The following is a 14,895-nucleotide window of genomic DNA, read 5'->3' as shown; positions in this document are numbered from 1 at the left end:
GAAATGTTGTTACTGTAGAATGATATAGGGAACATTTGAATGAAATATTTTTGTGCCTGCTGCTTGTCTTTCCCGTAAAATGTGTCATAAGTGTATTTTGGGGGTCAAAACGAGTTAAAAAAACTATTCAAATTCACCTATGTGGTTCCTGTTATTCATGTATTTCAGGATCAGTTATCATCCACGTCATCAGTGAAAGAATGTCTTGGGAACAGGCTCTGGACTACTGCAAGAAGAACTACCATGGACTGCTGCGTATTGAGACAGAAGAAGACCAGAAGGTGGTGAAGCAGAAGTTAAATGGGACTGATTTTACTGGTCCTGTGTGGGTGGGTCTGAGACAGAGCCGTCTCTTTGGGTTCTGGTTCTGGACCAATGGGCTGCCAGTGGGGTGGAGTACCTGGGAGGGAGACAGACAGCCTGAACAGCCTCTGTCCAACCATTGTGGTGCCATGTCAATGGAGGAGGGATACAAGTGGAGTGATCAGGACTGTCTGTCCAAGCGCTTTTTTATTTGTGAAGAAGAGTTGTAATACATTTCCACCTTGTTAATTTAATTAACTGTCTTTACCATTAAACCGAAACAGTTCCGTGTGGAACACACAGACACGGAAGACAACCACCCACGAAACCCAGGTGAAAAAAGGCTACCTAAATATGATTCTCAATCAGAGACAATTAACGACACCTGCCTCTGATTGAGAATCATACCAGGCCAAACAAAAAAACCGACATAGAAACACAAACATAGATAACCCACCGAACTCACGTCCTGACCATACTAAAACAAAGAAATAACAAAATAAATAAGGTCAGAATGTGACACTCTCATTGATCGAGACAGGTGGGTGTCCGTCCCCAAGTGTCGCATGTCAGGATGACAGACACCTGCCTCAATCAATGAGTGAAGACTTGAAATACAGTACACATAGATGGCAGCGTACACATTGTTGGATTACTTCATGGAGCAAAAAATATAAATTTATTTTAATAACGGAGCTTTTTCTAAATTCAAACGGACCCCCTACAACTGAATGCAGACATTTTATGAGACGGCATTTTATGAGACGGTATCAAATAACCTTTCAAACAGGGATCAACAGGCCCTTAGTAGGAAAGGGCATTAATACTGAATAAAAAATGTGCAACAATTTCAAAGATTTTACTGAGTTACAGTTCATATAAGGAAATCAGTCAATTGAAATACATTCATTAGGCCTTAATATATGGATTTCACTTGACTCGGAAGGGGTGCAGACATAGGTGGGCATGGACCCCCCACTTGGCAGCCAGGCCCACCCACTAAGGACCCAGGCCCAGCCAATCAGAACGATTTTTTTCCCCACAAAAGAGTTTTATTACAGACAGAAATACTCGTCAGCCCCCACCCTAAGACGATCCCGCAGGTGAAGAAGCCACATGTGGAGGGGCTGGCGTTGCTACACACGGTCTGCGGTTGTGAGGCCGGTTGGACGTGCTGCCCAATTCTCTAAAAGAACGTTGAAAGCAGCTTATGGGAAAAAAATAAATATTTAAAATCTCTGGCAACATCTCTGGTTTACATTCCTGTAGTCAGCATGCCAATTGCATGTTCCCTGAAAACTTGAAACATCTGTGGCTTTGTGTTTTGTGACAGAACTGCACAATTTAAAGTGGCCTTTTATTGTCCCCAGCAAAAGGTGCACCTGTGTAATGATCATACTGTTGAATCAGCTTCTTGATATGCCACACCTGTCGGCAATCTTTACGTCATACCACAGATTCTCAATTGGATTGAGGTCTGAGCTTAGACTAGGCCATTCCAAGACATTCAAATGTTTCCCCTTAAACCACTCGAGTGTTGCTTTAGCAGTATGCTTAGGGTCATTGTCCTGCTGGAAGGTAAACCTCTGTCCCAGTCTCAAATCTCTGGAAGACTGAAAAGTTTTCCCTCAAGAATTTCCCTGTATTTAGTGCCATCCATCATTCCTTAAATTCTGACAAGTTTCCCAGTCCATGCCGATGAAAAACATCCCCACAGCATGATGCTGCCACCACCATGCTTCACTGTGGGAATGGTGTTCTCGGGGTGATGAAAGATGTTGGGCATAGGGTTTTCCTTGATGGCCAAAAAACTCAAATTTAGTCTTATCTGACGAGAGTACCTTCTTCTTATTATTTTCTTTCAGCAAAGGCTTTATTCTGGCTACTCTTCCGTGAAGCCCAGCTCTGTGTAATGTACGGCTTAAAGTTGTCCTATGGACAGATACTCCAAACTCCACTGTGCAGCTCTGCAGCTCCTTCAGGGTTATCTTTTGTCTCTTTGTTGCCTCTCTGATTAATGCCCTCCTTGCTGGTCCATGCGTTTTGGTGGGCGGCCCTCTCTTGGCAGGTTTGTTATGGGGCCATATTCTTTCCATTATTTTATGATGGATTGAATGGTGCTCTGTGGAATGTTCAAAGTTTCTGATACATTTGTTTAACCCAACCCTGATCTGTACTTCTCCACAGCTTTGTCCCTGACCCATTTGGAGTGCTCCTTGGTCTTCATGGTGTCGCTTGCTTGGTGGTGCTGCTTGCTTAGTGATGTTGCAGACTCTGGGGCCTTTCAGAACAGGTGTATATATACTGAGATCATGTGACAGATCATGTGACACTTAGATTGCACACAGGTGGACTTTATTCAACTAATAATATGACTTCTGAAGGTAATTGGTTGCACCAGATCTTATTTAGGGGCTTCATAGCAAAGGGGTCAATACATATGCATGCATCACTTTTCCGTTTAAATTTTTTTATACTTCTTTGAAACTATCAAGAAACTTGGTAGAGCATGTTGCTCTACCAAGGAGAGGAGGTGACATCGAGATCCTACTACTACAAAGGGAGGCTTACTAGATATCCTTTCTAAAAACATTGAACCTTACTGGTCTGAATATTGACTTTGATCTCAGGTCCTTCTCATGAACAAATCTTTATTTTATGAACAAGTCTTATAAATGGATATATTCTTGCTACAGCTCATTAGCCGTACACCTAATATGTTCCCCCTGTTGATGATGCTCAAATATGAAATAAAATTCAAAACAATTATGTGAAATTTAATTAAACAATAATGTATGTTGATGCTGATATGATGTACAATATTCAAATGTGTTTCTATATGATAACAATAGAGTAATATATTTAATATGCCATTATTTTCTTTTTAAATGTACAGTTTCACTAATTCATTTTAATTAACATAATCATTATGACACACCCCTCACTATTGTCAATGGTTACACTAATTGCACTGTTTGTCTACATAACCTGGTTCATGTATTCAGGAAATTGCTCTGAGGAAAGCACAGTGATGCCGAAATGTTGGTAAATACCCATTAAATACCCATTAAAAATACCCATTAAATTGCTGGGAGTTTATATAAGGAGTGTGCGACTCTCTTTATTTTGATAGTTTATAGTTTATTTGCCGTTAGTCAGCACCTCTACACAAACGTTTTTTTTTCTGGGTGTGTGCCAGCTCATGTTTTTTAATGTACTATTATTTAATATCCAAAACATATAATACAGTGAAGCCGCTCAACAACTACACCACACCAGTCATCCAACAGACTCCCATTCAGAGCTACACACAGAAGCAACCAGGTTCAATGCCGTCGACAGATCTCCCACAAGGCCAAAACATTTTTTTTTAAACAGGGATGCTAACCCTCCAAGATCCCCCCACATTTCCCCATAGCTGTCCCTCAACCATCCGAGACCCCTCCCACAGTCATCCCCCCAGGAAAAAAAAGAAAAAGAAAAGAATAAAAAATACAATTAATTCCATTCCCCTAGAACCCCCCAATGCACCAACAACCAAGAAAATGAACTCATGAGAAAAAAGAAAAAGACACAATAATAACATTTTATTGGTATGAACTTTTTTACGAATATTTGCAGTTGGCCTTTACTAGTATTAGCGGACCGATATAGACGTCTGTAGCGCAGACAATTTCTTTCCTCCAGCATCTCAGCTTTGGCAAAAATAGGGATATTTTCACCTCAAATGTCTTGTTCAAATAACATGGAGAATAATCACTTTTTGTGCAGTATTAATGTACGACCCTTACAAACCACTTAAGGAAATAGGCTGTGTGCATTCTGTGGTTACCAACTGTTTTGCATAACATGGTCCTAATGTTTTGCCTATGTTAAACATGTGTCATCACTCTCTCCAGGATTTGTATTTTTAATATTTTAGGCAAAACAAGACTACTTTTTCAACTGTATAAATACCTGAGTTTCCACTGGACTCCTACAATCACAGGGAACAAACCCCTTCATTCTGCACAGGCCAGAGCTAATCATACTTTACACAGACAAGACCCCATCATACTCTACACAGCCCACAGCAGGTAAGAGAGACACAACAACAATTTATCTGAGATAGCGATAACACTGTAACAGTTTGTGAGGTCACTAAATGCATGTCACTCAAAAGGAAAAACACTATAGTCAGTTTTCTAGATACAGCTGGATTTGAATTTGTTTGACCCATTGTAGTATTGCTATAATATAATTGTTATGTTGATAAAGTGGAGAAGGAGAATTTGGGGAATTGGAATTTGGAACTTTCAATGTGTTACAGTGTTCTGATCCTGATTTCTTGATTGAAAATACTAATGGTCAAAGTGTGCAAACTCAAACTCATACATTTGACACATGTCCTCATACAGGACAGCATCCTATTGCTTCTCCTCTGTCTCTCCTGACCCTGCTGTCACCATAGACATGACACCTCTCCTGCTCCTACTCTCAGCCGGTAGGTATTCAGTCAACATACTCTACACTATTATGGAAAACTCCAAATGATATGGTAATTTTAGGTATTACAAGCAGTAAAAAATACAGAATGCTTTTATGCAGCATACTGTAAATGACAGTGCATTGTGCAAAAATGTCTGTATTTTGAGTGGTACACTGTTTTTAAGGTAACTTACTGGCAGCTAATTACCTGTAAATTATTGTAAAAAGAAAGTACAGTATGTTTCTGTAAATTCCAAAGAAACTTTGGTTAAACAGTACATTACTGTTCGTTTTACTGTAAAGTGCAGCCTACCTTGTTGCACCGATCTCTTTTAATTACAGTAAAATACTGTGAATCTACCATTATTTACAAATGAGTCGTCTGACTTTATTATAAAGTGAATAAAATTAACAGGTCCTGTACATCTCTGGAGGACCTAGTCAAGGTAGCGAGCCTTGCATCACCACTCAGTATGACTATAATAAACATGTGTCTATCCTGAAAAGTTATGCAGTTATTAAGAGACTAGATACAAATAGCTAATCTTGATCTTGGCAACCAATGTTCTAGCATTAATTTATTGAGGAAAGTAGATCAGGGATGTTAAGAAGGAACCCAAGCATATGCTATGTGTATAGTGTAAATAACAACTACCATTAGATCTAATAAATTATGAACGTACAGTAAATCAAAGAATTACTCTGTAAAATGTGAAATGCATTAACTCCATTCAACTAGTCCAATGTATTTGTCACAAAATAATTGACACTCAAACGTTTAGAGTGTACATGAAATACATGATAAATTACAGAAGCCACAGAGTAATTGACTGTCAACTAAATACTTATTGAACCCTGTTGAGGATAGAGGGCGCTATTTACACTTTGGGGGAAAATCGTGCCCAATTTAAACGGCCTCATACTCTATTCTTGCTCGTACAATATGCATATTATTATTACTATTGGATAGAAAACACTCTCTAGTTTCTAAAACCGTTTGAAATATATCTGTGAGTAAAACAGAATCCATTTTGCAGCAAACTGTTTTGCAGCAAAATTCACAAGATGTGTATCTTTCATTTGCTGTATTGGACTTGTTAATGTGTGAAAGTTAAACATTTCTCAAAAATATTTTTTGAATTTCGCGCTCTGCCTTTTCAGTGGAATGTGGGAGGAGTTCCGCTAGCGGAACCCCGGTGCCAGAAGGTTAACGTGGTGTGGTGGAAATTCTTACACAGGGATACTCAAAGTCAATCTTAAATTAATCATTGTTCATTTGTCAGCGCGCTGGGGCGACGCACCGTAGTACACGTGTCAATCAGGGGCTCTGCCTGTCCAGTCCAAGCAGTTGTCTTATATACAGCTATCCACAGACAAGTTATAACAGCATTATTTAGCATAAATAATTCATCATTACCATTTTATTTCATTCATGTGACTGATCAATACTGGTTCGTAACATGTGACAGACCAATACTTCATGAGGCTTCTTCTCTCTAAGCTGAGACCTTGAAACTGAGATATCTTTAGTTCGTTCTCAAAACAAGGTCTGGGCGTACTGCCAAATTGACTGCCAAATTGTCGTTATTGATAGCGAGGATTTGTTCAGTCAGACACTTGCATGAACACAGAAATAAGTTCATAGAACAACACACATATAGAACACAGAAATTAGTTATAAGAAAAGCACAAAGATTAAAATTCCATTACAGTACTTACACGTGTCTTCAGTTTAGAATAATCTATAAGAGACAAACTGTATGTCTGATACACACTGGAGCTTGTAACGGTCCTGACCTGTTTTATGTTGTTTTTTGTATGTGTTTAGGTCAGGGCATGTGTTTTGGGTGGGCAGTCTATGTTATCTGTTTCTATGTTGGTTTTGGTTGCCTGGTATGGCTCTTAATTAGAGGCAGGTGTTTTGCATTCTCCTCTAATTAAGAGTCATATTTAGGTAGGGTGTTCTCACTGTTTGTTTGTGGGTGATTGTCTCCTGTGTCTGTGTCGATGTTACACCATACGGGATTGTTTCGGTTTGTTCGTGCGTTTTTGTAGTAAGTACTTGTTCGTTCGTTCTGCGTGTGTTATTTCAGTTCGTCGTACTAGTCTCTCTAGTTTCGTTTTGTTATTTTGTTAGTTTATTAAAGTATAGTTTGTTTCGTTTGTCTTATAAATAAAACTCATCATGTTTTCACAACCCGCTGCGCCTTGGCTCGATCACTACACCTCCTCTTCTTATGACCAGAGAGAGGAACGCCGTTACAGAATCACCCACCAATATAGAGCCAAGCAGCGGATTAAATGGAGTAAGGGACAGGAAAGGAAGGAGCAATGGACATGGGACGATATATTGGACGGAAAGGGTTGCTACACATGGGAGGAGATCCTGGCTGGTAGGGATCGCCTCCCATGGGAACAGCTGGAGGCACTGAGGAGAGCAGAGGCTACCGGAGAGAGGAACCGGAGCTATGAGGGAACGCGTCTGGCACGGAAGCCCAAAAAGCCCGTAAGTAATTCCCAAAAATTTCTTGGGGGGGGGCTAAGAGGTAGTGGGCCAAGGGCAGGTAGGAGACCTGCGCCCACTTCCCAGGCTTACCGTGGAGAGCGGGAGTACGGGCAGGCGCCGTGTTACGCAGTAGAGCGCACGGTGTCTCCTGTACGAGTGCATAGCCCAGTGCGGGTTATTCCACCTCCCCGCACTGGTAGGGCTAGATTGGGTATTGAGCCAGGTGTCATGAGGCCGGCTCAACGCGTCTGGTCTCCAGTGCGTCTCCTCGGGCCGGCATACATGGCACCGGCCTTACGCATGGTTTCCCCGGTTCGCCTACATAGGCCGGTGCGGGTTATTCCACCTCCCCGCACTGGTCGGGCGACCGGGAGCATTCAACCAGGTAAGGTTGGGCAGGCTCAATGCTCAAGAGTGCCAGTACGCCTCCACGGTCCGGTATTTCCGGCGCCACCTCCCCGCCCCAGCCTAGTACCTACAGTGCCTACACTACGCACTAGGCTACCAGTGCGTCTCCTGAGCCCAGTTCCTCCTCCACGCACTCTCTCTGTAGTGCGTGTATCCAGTTCGGTGCCTCCAGTTCCGGCACCACGCACAAAGCCTCCTGTGCGTCTCCAGAGCCCTGAACACACTGTATCTTCTCCCCCTACTAATCCTGATGTGCTTGTCCTCAGCCCGGTGTCACCAGTGCCGGTACCTCGCATCAGGTATAGAGTGGGCTTTGAGAATACAGTGTGCCCTGTCCCTGCTCCCCGCACTAGTAGGAAGGTGCTTATCCTTAGCCCGGTGCCTCCAGTTCCGGCACCACGCACCAGGTCTACAGTGCGCCGTATCCGGCCAGAGCCATCCGACTCCCCAGCGCCATCTGAGCCATCCTTCTCCCCAGCGCCATCTGAGCCATCCGTCTCCCCAGCGCCGTCTGAGCCATCCGTCTCCCCAGCGCCGTCTGAGCCATCCGTCTGCCATGAGTATAGCCATCCATGTAAACAATGTCATGAATCCTCAAGCTGGGCCTCGGAGCCAGCAAATTGCAATTTGAGAGTGTCACTTTCTCTCATTTTCCACTACAGTGGCATTTACATTTTTACAGTATAATACAGGCTGTATATATCTCAGAGGGTAGTGCGAACGGCCCAGTACACCACTAGGGCCAAGCTTCCTGACATCCAGGACCTATATACTAAGCAGTGTCAGAGGAAAGCCCAACATTTTTTCAAAGACTCAAGTCACCCAATTCCTAGACTGTTCTTTCTGCTACCCCACGGCAAGCGGTAACAGAGTGCCAAGTCTAGGACCAAAAGGCTCCTTAACAGCTTCTAACCCCAAGCTATTCGACTGCTGAACAGTTAATCAAATGGCCACTTGGACTATTTACGTTGACCCACCACCCCGTCTTTCTTTTTACTCTGCTGCTACTCACTGTTTATTATCTATGCATAGTCACTTTACAAACTAACCTGTACCCCCACACATTGACTGTGTTATGGAACATTTTTGCGTATGGAACATTTCTGATATTTTTTATTTCAGCTCACGAAACATGGGACCAACACTTTACGTGTTGCGTTTATACCTTTGTTCAGAGTAAATACAGAAGTTTACTTGCCCCTGGCCTGCCTCTAAATTCATGTTAAACCACTTTACAGTGTATCTAACACAGGAATGAGCAACTCCTCTTGCGCCTGATTGTCTGCTGCTCTTCTTTTTTGGCTGATACATTGTTGTAACACTGATTGTTCACAGTGGACATACCTGCTTTTCGAGATATAAACCAGACAACGATTTGAAAGTAAGAACAAATCTAGTAAAACCTCTTGAGGCTAGGGGGTCAGATCTTTTTTTTTTTTTTTATAACGTTCCCAAGGTAAACGGACTATTTCTCAGGTCCAGATCGTAGAATATGCATATCTTTTACAGATTAGGATAGAAAACACTCCAAAGTTTCCAAAACTGTCAAAATATTGTCTGTGAGAATAACAAAACTGATTCTGCAGGCGAAAACCTGAGGAAATCTAACCCAGAAGTCTTTTTTATTTATTTTTTATCTGTGTTTCCTGGCCCATCTTTCTTCCATTTAAAGGGGTATCAACCAGATTCCTTTCCCAATGGCTTCCTCAGGCTGTGACCAGGCTTTAGACATAGTTTCAGGCTTTTATTTTGAAAAATTAGCGAGATTTTTCAAAACTAGTCAGGTGTCCTCTGATTAGTTCCTGCGAGCGAGAGGGGTAGCTCTCCATTTTCTTTCTCTCTTTTATTGAATAGGTTACGGTCCGGTTGAAATATTATTGATTATGTTTGTTAAAAACAACCTGAGGATTGATTATAAAAAACATTTGACATGTTTCTACGAACATTACGGATACTTTTTGGAATTTTCGTCGAACGGAACGAGGCTTTGGTTTTCTGAACATAACGCGCAACGCAAATGGCGTTTTTTTGTTATAAAAGTAATATTTATCGAACAAAAATAACATTTGTTGTGTAACTGGGAGTCTAGTGAGTGCAAACATCCGAAGATTATCAAAGGTGAGCGATTAATTTTATTGTTTTTCTGACTTTCGTGACCATGCTAATTTGGGGCTAGCTGTTGTAGCATTGATTGATACACTCACAAAAGCTTGGATTGCTTTCGCTGCAAAGCATATTTTCAAAATCTGACACGATAGGCGGATAAACAACAAGCTAAACTGTGTTTTTGGTATATTTCACTTGTGATTGCATGATTATAAATATTTTTAGTAATATTTTGCGCCCTGCAATTCAGCGGTTGTTTAGGAAAATGATCCAGGTAAAGGGATCCGTAGCGCAGAGAAGTTAACCCCATCAACAACAACATACTCTATAGCTACATGTATGACGTCACAAACCATGAAACAAACCTTGGTAACACTTCATTTTAAGCTGTCCTTATTACAGTGTAATTACATGTGTAATTATACTCTAACAAGTATTGCAGTTAACCGTAACAAGTGATAGTTACACTGTAATAACAGCATGTAAATGGTAGTAATTGTTGTGATAAATAATTACAAAGGTATAACAATAAATGGTCATCAAAAAGAAAGGAGGACCAGGGCACTCTTCATATAATTAATTGAAATGCCTTTATTAGATTGGCATGTTCAATAGAAACAAAGTTTTTTAAAAACCGACGCGTTTTGGCTGCATGGCCTTCGTCAGGGAGTACAAAAAGAAAGAATACACTGTCCTCTTTTGAACAATAAAGGCATTTTAATTAATTGTATGAAGAGTGCCTTGGTCCTCCTTTCTTTTTGATGACCAATTTACCCCTTTTACCAAAGAGCACCTTCTATCTACCAAAATGTACTATAGTGTACCTTAGTAGCGCTTCCCTTCCTCCTCTTTCTACTATAACAATGAATGCTTGTTATCATGCTTGTTACAAATGGGCAGGTTTCCACTAAATTCACAACGGTAGTATTTTGTTTCTTCTTTTAAACCATAGTACAATGTACAATGTAATTACTAGGTGTTACACAGGATTTAGCTAGTTAAAATGAAGTGTATTTTGAGGGGTAATTGTAATCTGTGTACATATAATACATACCCATCCTGACAACCTGACCCTCATTTTAAAGTTCCTGGAAGTTTCACTTATGTACCTTATTGTGAAATTACCCAGATGGTAGACTTGATTTTGGGTGCAAGTGCTAGCAACAACATGGAGTGGAGATATAGCTTGAAAATGGACATTCAAGGGTAAGTAGAGCCTATTGAGCATAGGTGTCACGTTCTGACCATAGTTCTTGTGTGTTTTACTTGTTTTAGTGTTGGTCAGGACGTGAGCTGGGTGGGCATTCTATGTTGTGTGTCTAGTTTGTCTGTTTCTATGTTTGGCCTAATATGATTCTCAATCAGAGGCAGGTGTTTTGTGTTGTCTCTGATTGGGAATCATATTTAGGTGGCTTGTTTTGTGTTGGGGTTTGTGGGTGGTTGTTTCCTGTCTTTGTGTTCATTTCACCAGAGGACTGTTTCGGTTTGCCACGTTTGTTATTTTTGTATTGTTGTAAGTGTTCACAGTTTCGGTTATTAAACATGTTGAGCACTGGCTACGCTGCGTGTTGGTCCGATCCCTGCTACACCTCCTCTCCTCCTTCTCGTGAAGAGGAGGAAGGCTGCCGTTACAATAGGATGTAATCTCTCAGACACCCAGCTCATCCACGAGGGATCAAAACCTTTGTGACAGTTGTTACTGTATGCATATGAGAAAGAATGAAACACTAAGTAGGTTAATTTAGTGAAAACCTACCCATTTGTAACAAGCATGGTAACAACCATTCATTGTTACACCTTTGTAAACACATACCACAATTACTACTAGTTACATGTTGTTATTACACTGTAATACAGTTAACTACAATAGTTGTGAGTGTAATTACACCACAATAAGGACCCCTTATTAAGTGTTACGAAAACCTCCTCCTTTTGATGGTCATGTGCATGCTAACATTGAACTTAATCAAATTGTTTTTGTCCTCAGTTGTCTGCTGCACAGCCGCACTCAGCCGCCTCAAACAGTTCCATGTCATTACACTATATTTAAATTGGACAGAAGCACAGGACTTCTGCCGGAAGAACTATACTGACCTCATCACTTTGTACAATCGGGAGGAATCTGGGCAGCTGGTACCTTTATTTCCATCGCAATGCAACATGGCCTGGATAGGTCTCCATCGCAAAGAGCACAGTCTGAAGTGGTCCAATGGAGACATTGTTAATGACACTGCATGGTTACCACTTCCAAGCCCGTGCACAGAGCCAATGTGTGCAGCCATACTGAAACATAGTACAACATGGGAGAATTGTACAGAGCAGAAATACTTCATGTGTTACAGAAAAGGTAAAACATTCCATACTATAAAACACATCAGATGTTGTGTTTCCTTGCACCTCAACAACATCCAGGTCATTTTATTATAATTCTTCAACAATATCGAGATATCATTATTTTATATCAAACTATGTTAAGGAGAGTAAAATGTTAGTCCATTCTGTGTGTGCAGGGTCTGGTGATTCCTTCCTGATTGAACAGCACATGACCTGGTATGAGGCTCAGAGTTACTGCAGAGAGATCTACACTGACCTGGTCAGCTTCAGGAACGAGGGAAAGAAGGAGAAAGTGAAGAACGAAGGGATGAGCAGCAACATTCCTTACTGGATCGGCCTGCTGTATGATGACTGGGAGTGGTCTGATGGAGGGAGATCTGCCTACAGAGACTGGTCGCAGGGTGTTCCAGATACAAACTATCCTGTAGCAGGAGATAATGTCACTGTTCTTTCCCAGCCTGGAACAACTATACTCGCAGTGCCAAATGGAAATATGGAAGATTGTACACTCTGCTCTGAAGGTAAGTTGTCAAAGAGGAACGTAGTCAAACTGCTTCTTAGTTGTATGAAAGGTTGTTACTCTATATTGATTATAGCCTGGTTAAGCGTACTGAATGCGGCATTCCCTTTCTATTCCCTTCACTTGTCAAGTCAAACACAATGCACGCTATCATGCGATCATGCTGGTTCCACCGGGCTATAATGATATTTAACTCTTACTGAAATTATTACGTGCCTGCTTATCTTGCCGCTAAAACCTGAGTTAAAATGGGTGCTAAAACAAGCTAACATGAAACAGTTAAATATCTGGAATACCACATATCTTTCCTGATCAGTTCGCATCCACAATATCAGTGAAAGAATGTCTTGGGAACAGGCTCTGGACTACTGCAAGAAGAACTACAATGGACTGCTGCGTATTGAGACAGCAGAAGACCTGGAGGTGATCAAGCAGAAGTTCAATGGGGCTGATTTTACTGGTCCTGTGTGGGTAGGTCTGAGACGGAGCCGTCTCTTTGGGTTCTGGGTCTGGACCAATGGGCTGCCAGTGGGGTGGAGTAACTGGGAGGGAGACAGACAGCCTGAACAGCCACTGTCCAACCATTGTGGTGCCATGGCAATGGAGGAGGGAAACAAGTGGAGTGATCAGGATTGTCTGTCCAAGCGCTACTTTATTTGTGAAGGATAATTCAAATAAATTTCCCCATTGTTAATTGAATTAACTGTCTTTACCATTCCTCACATTTTAATTGATATGTGTTTTTTTCGGTATTTGCTCATTGAAATCACATTTCCAAAAATGTTTTAATGTTTAACCTTTCAGCATGCAATGCAATGTACAATACACCGTGTCATTGATATAACTTATCAAAAATATTTGAGTTAAACAGTGTGATATTTCAGATATTTTAAACATTTAAAACAATACCATTTAGATCACTATGTCATGTGATTAAAATATGATATTCTCTTGTCATAACATGTTTGCCATTAAACAAACTCATTTATCCTAGGTTTACCCATAGTCATCCCTATTGTAACTATGGGTTACTGTAATTAATACTCCAGATAGCCTAAATACCATTATATTTCATTAATAGTATCATGCATGTTAACGATGACTAAGGAAATAAAAATGATAGTAAAGTAATATATTTTATATAATGGTCATTGTAAACATAATATCTCTTCTCCCAATTTCTGTTCTTACTTTACAAAAATAAACAAAACATAAGAAAGCGATTTTTTGGTCTCCTTTAAACACACACAAACACAGTAGATAAAACAAGATGTCAGTTTGAGTAACTCCAGGACATAACAGGGATGAGTGGATGCCGCCATCTTGTCTATTTCAAGTTCTCTCTCATTGATTGAGACAGGTGTGTGTTCGTCCCCAAGTGCCGCATGTCAGGATGACAGACACCTGCCTCAATCAATGAGAGAAGACTTGAAATACAGTAGACACAGAAGGCAGCATACACATTGTTTGGTTACTTCATTGAGCAAGAAATATACATTTATTTTAATAATGGAGCTTTTTCTAAATTCAAACGGACCCCCTACAACTGAATGCAGACATTTTATGAGACGGTATCAAATAACCTTTCAAACAGGGATCAACAGGCCCTTAGTAGGAAAGGGCATTAATACTGAATAAAGAATATGCAACAATTTCAAAGATTTTACTGAGTTACAGTTCATATAAGGAAATCAGTCAATTGAAACAAATGCATTAGACTCTACTCTATGGATTTCACATGACTGGGCAGGGGTGCAGCCATAGGTTTGCCTTGGAGGGCATAGACCCCCCACTTGGCAGCCAGGCCAATCGACCAAGGAGCCAGGCCCAGCCAATCAGAATTTGTTTTTTCCCACAAAGTGCTTAATTACAGACAGAAACACGTCTCAGTACCCACCCTAAGATGATCCCGCAGGTGTAGAAGCCGCATGTGGATGGCCTGGGTTGGCGTAGCTACACAAGGTAGCTTGTTTGGCCAAAATAAAGCAAAGCAGTGCGACAACAACACAGAGTTACACATAGGATAAACAAACTTACAGTCAATAACACAATTGAAAAATCTAAGTACAGTCTGTGCAAATGTAGTAAGATTAGGGCGGTAAAGCAATAAATAGGCCATATCATGCTTACTTTACAGTGGCCTAACAGTACCTTGTTAGACAAAACAGTACAGTAACTATAGATTTCCTTCATTTTCTACACTTCACCTCACCTCTCCAATGTATTTTAATATGACCTTTATTTATTCAGG

Source organism: Salvelinus fontinalis, chromosome 39 (assembly GCF_029448725.1).
Source record: "Salvelinus fontinalis isolate EN_2023a chromosome 39, ASM2944872v1, whole genome shotgun sequence".
Lineage (NCBI taxonomy): Eukaryota > Metazoa > Chordata > Actinopteri > Salmoniformes > Salmonidae > Salvelinus > Salvelinus fontinalis.
The sequence above is the reverse complement of the archived record's forward strand: the minus strand, read 5'-3'. Positions refer to the sequence as shown.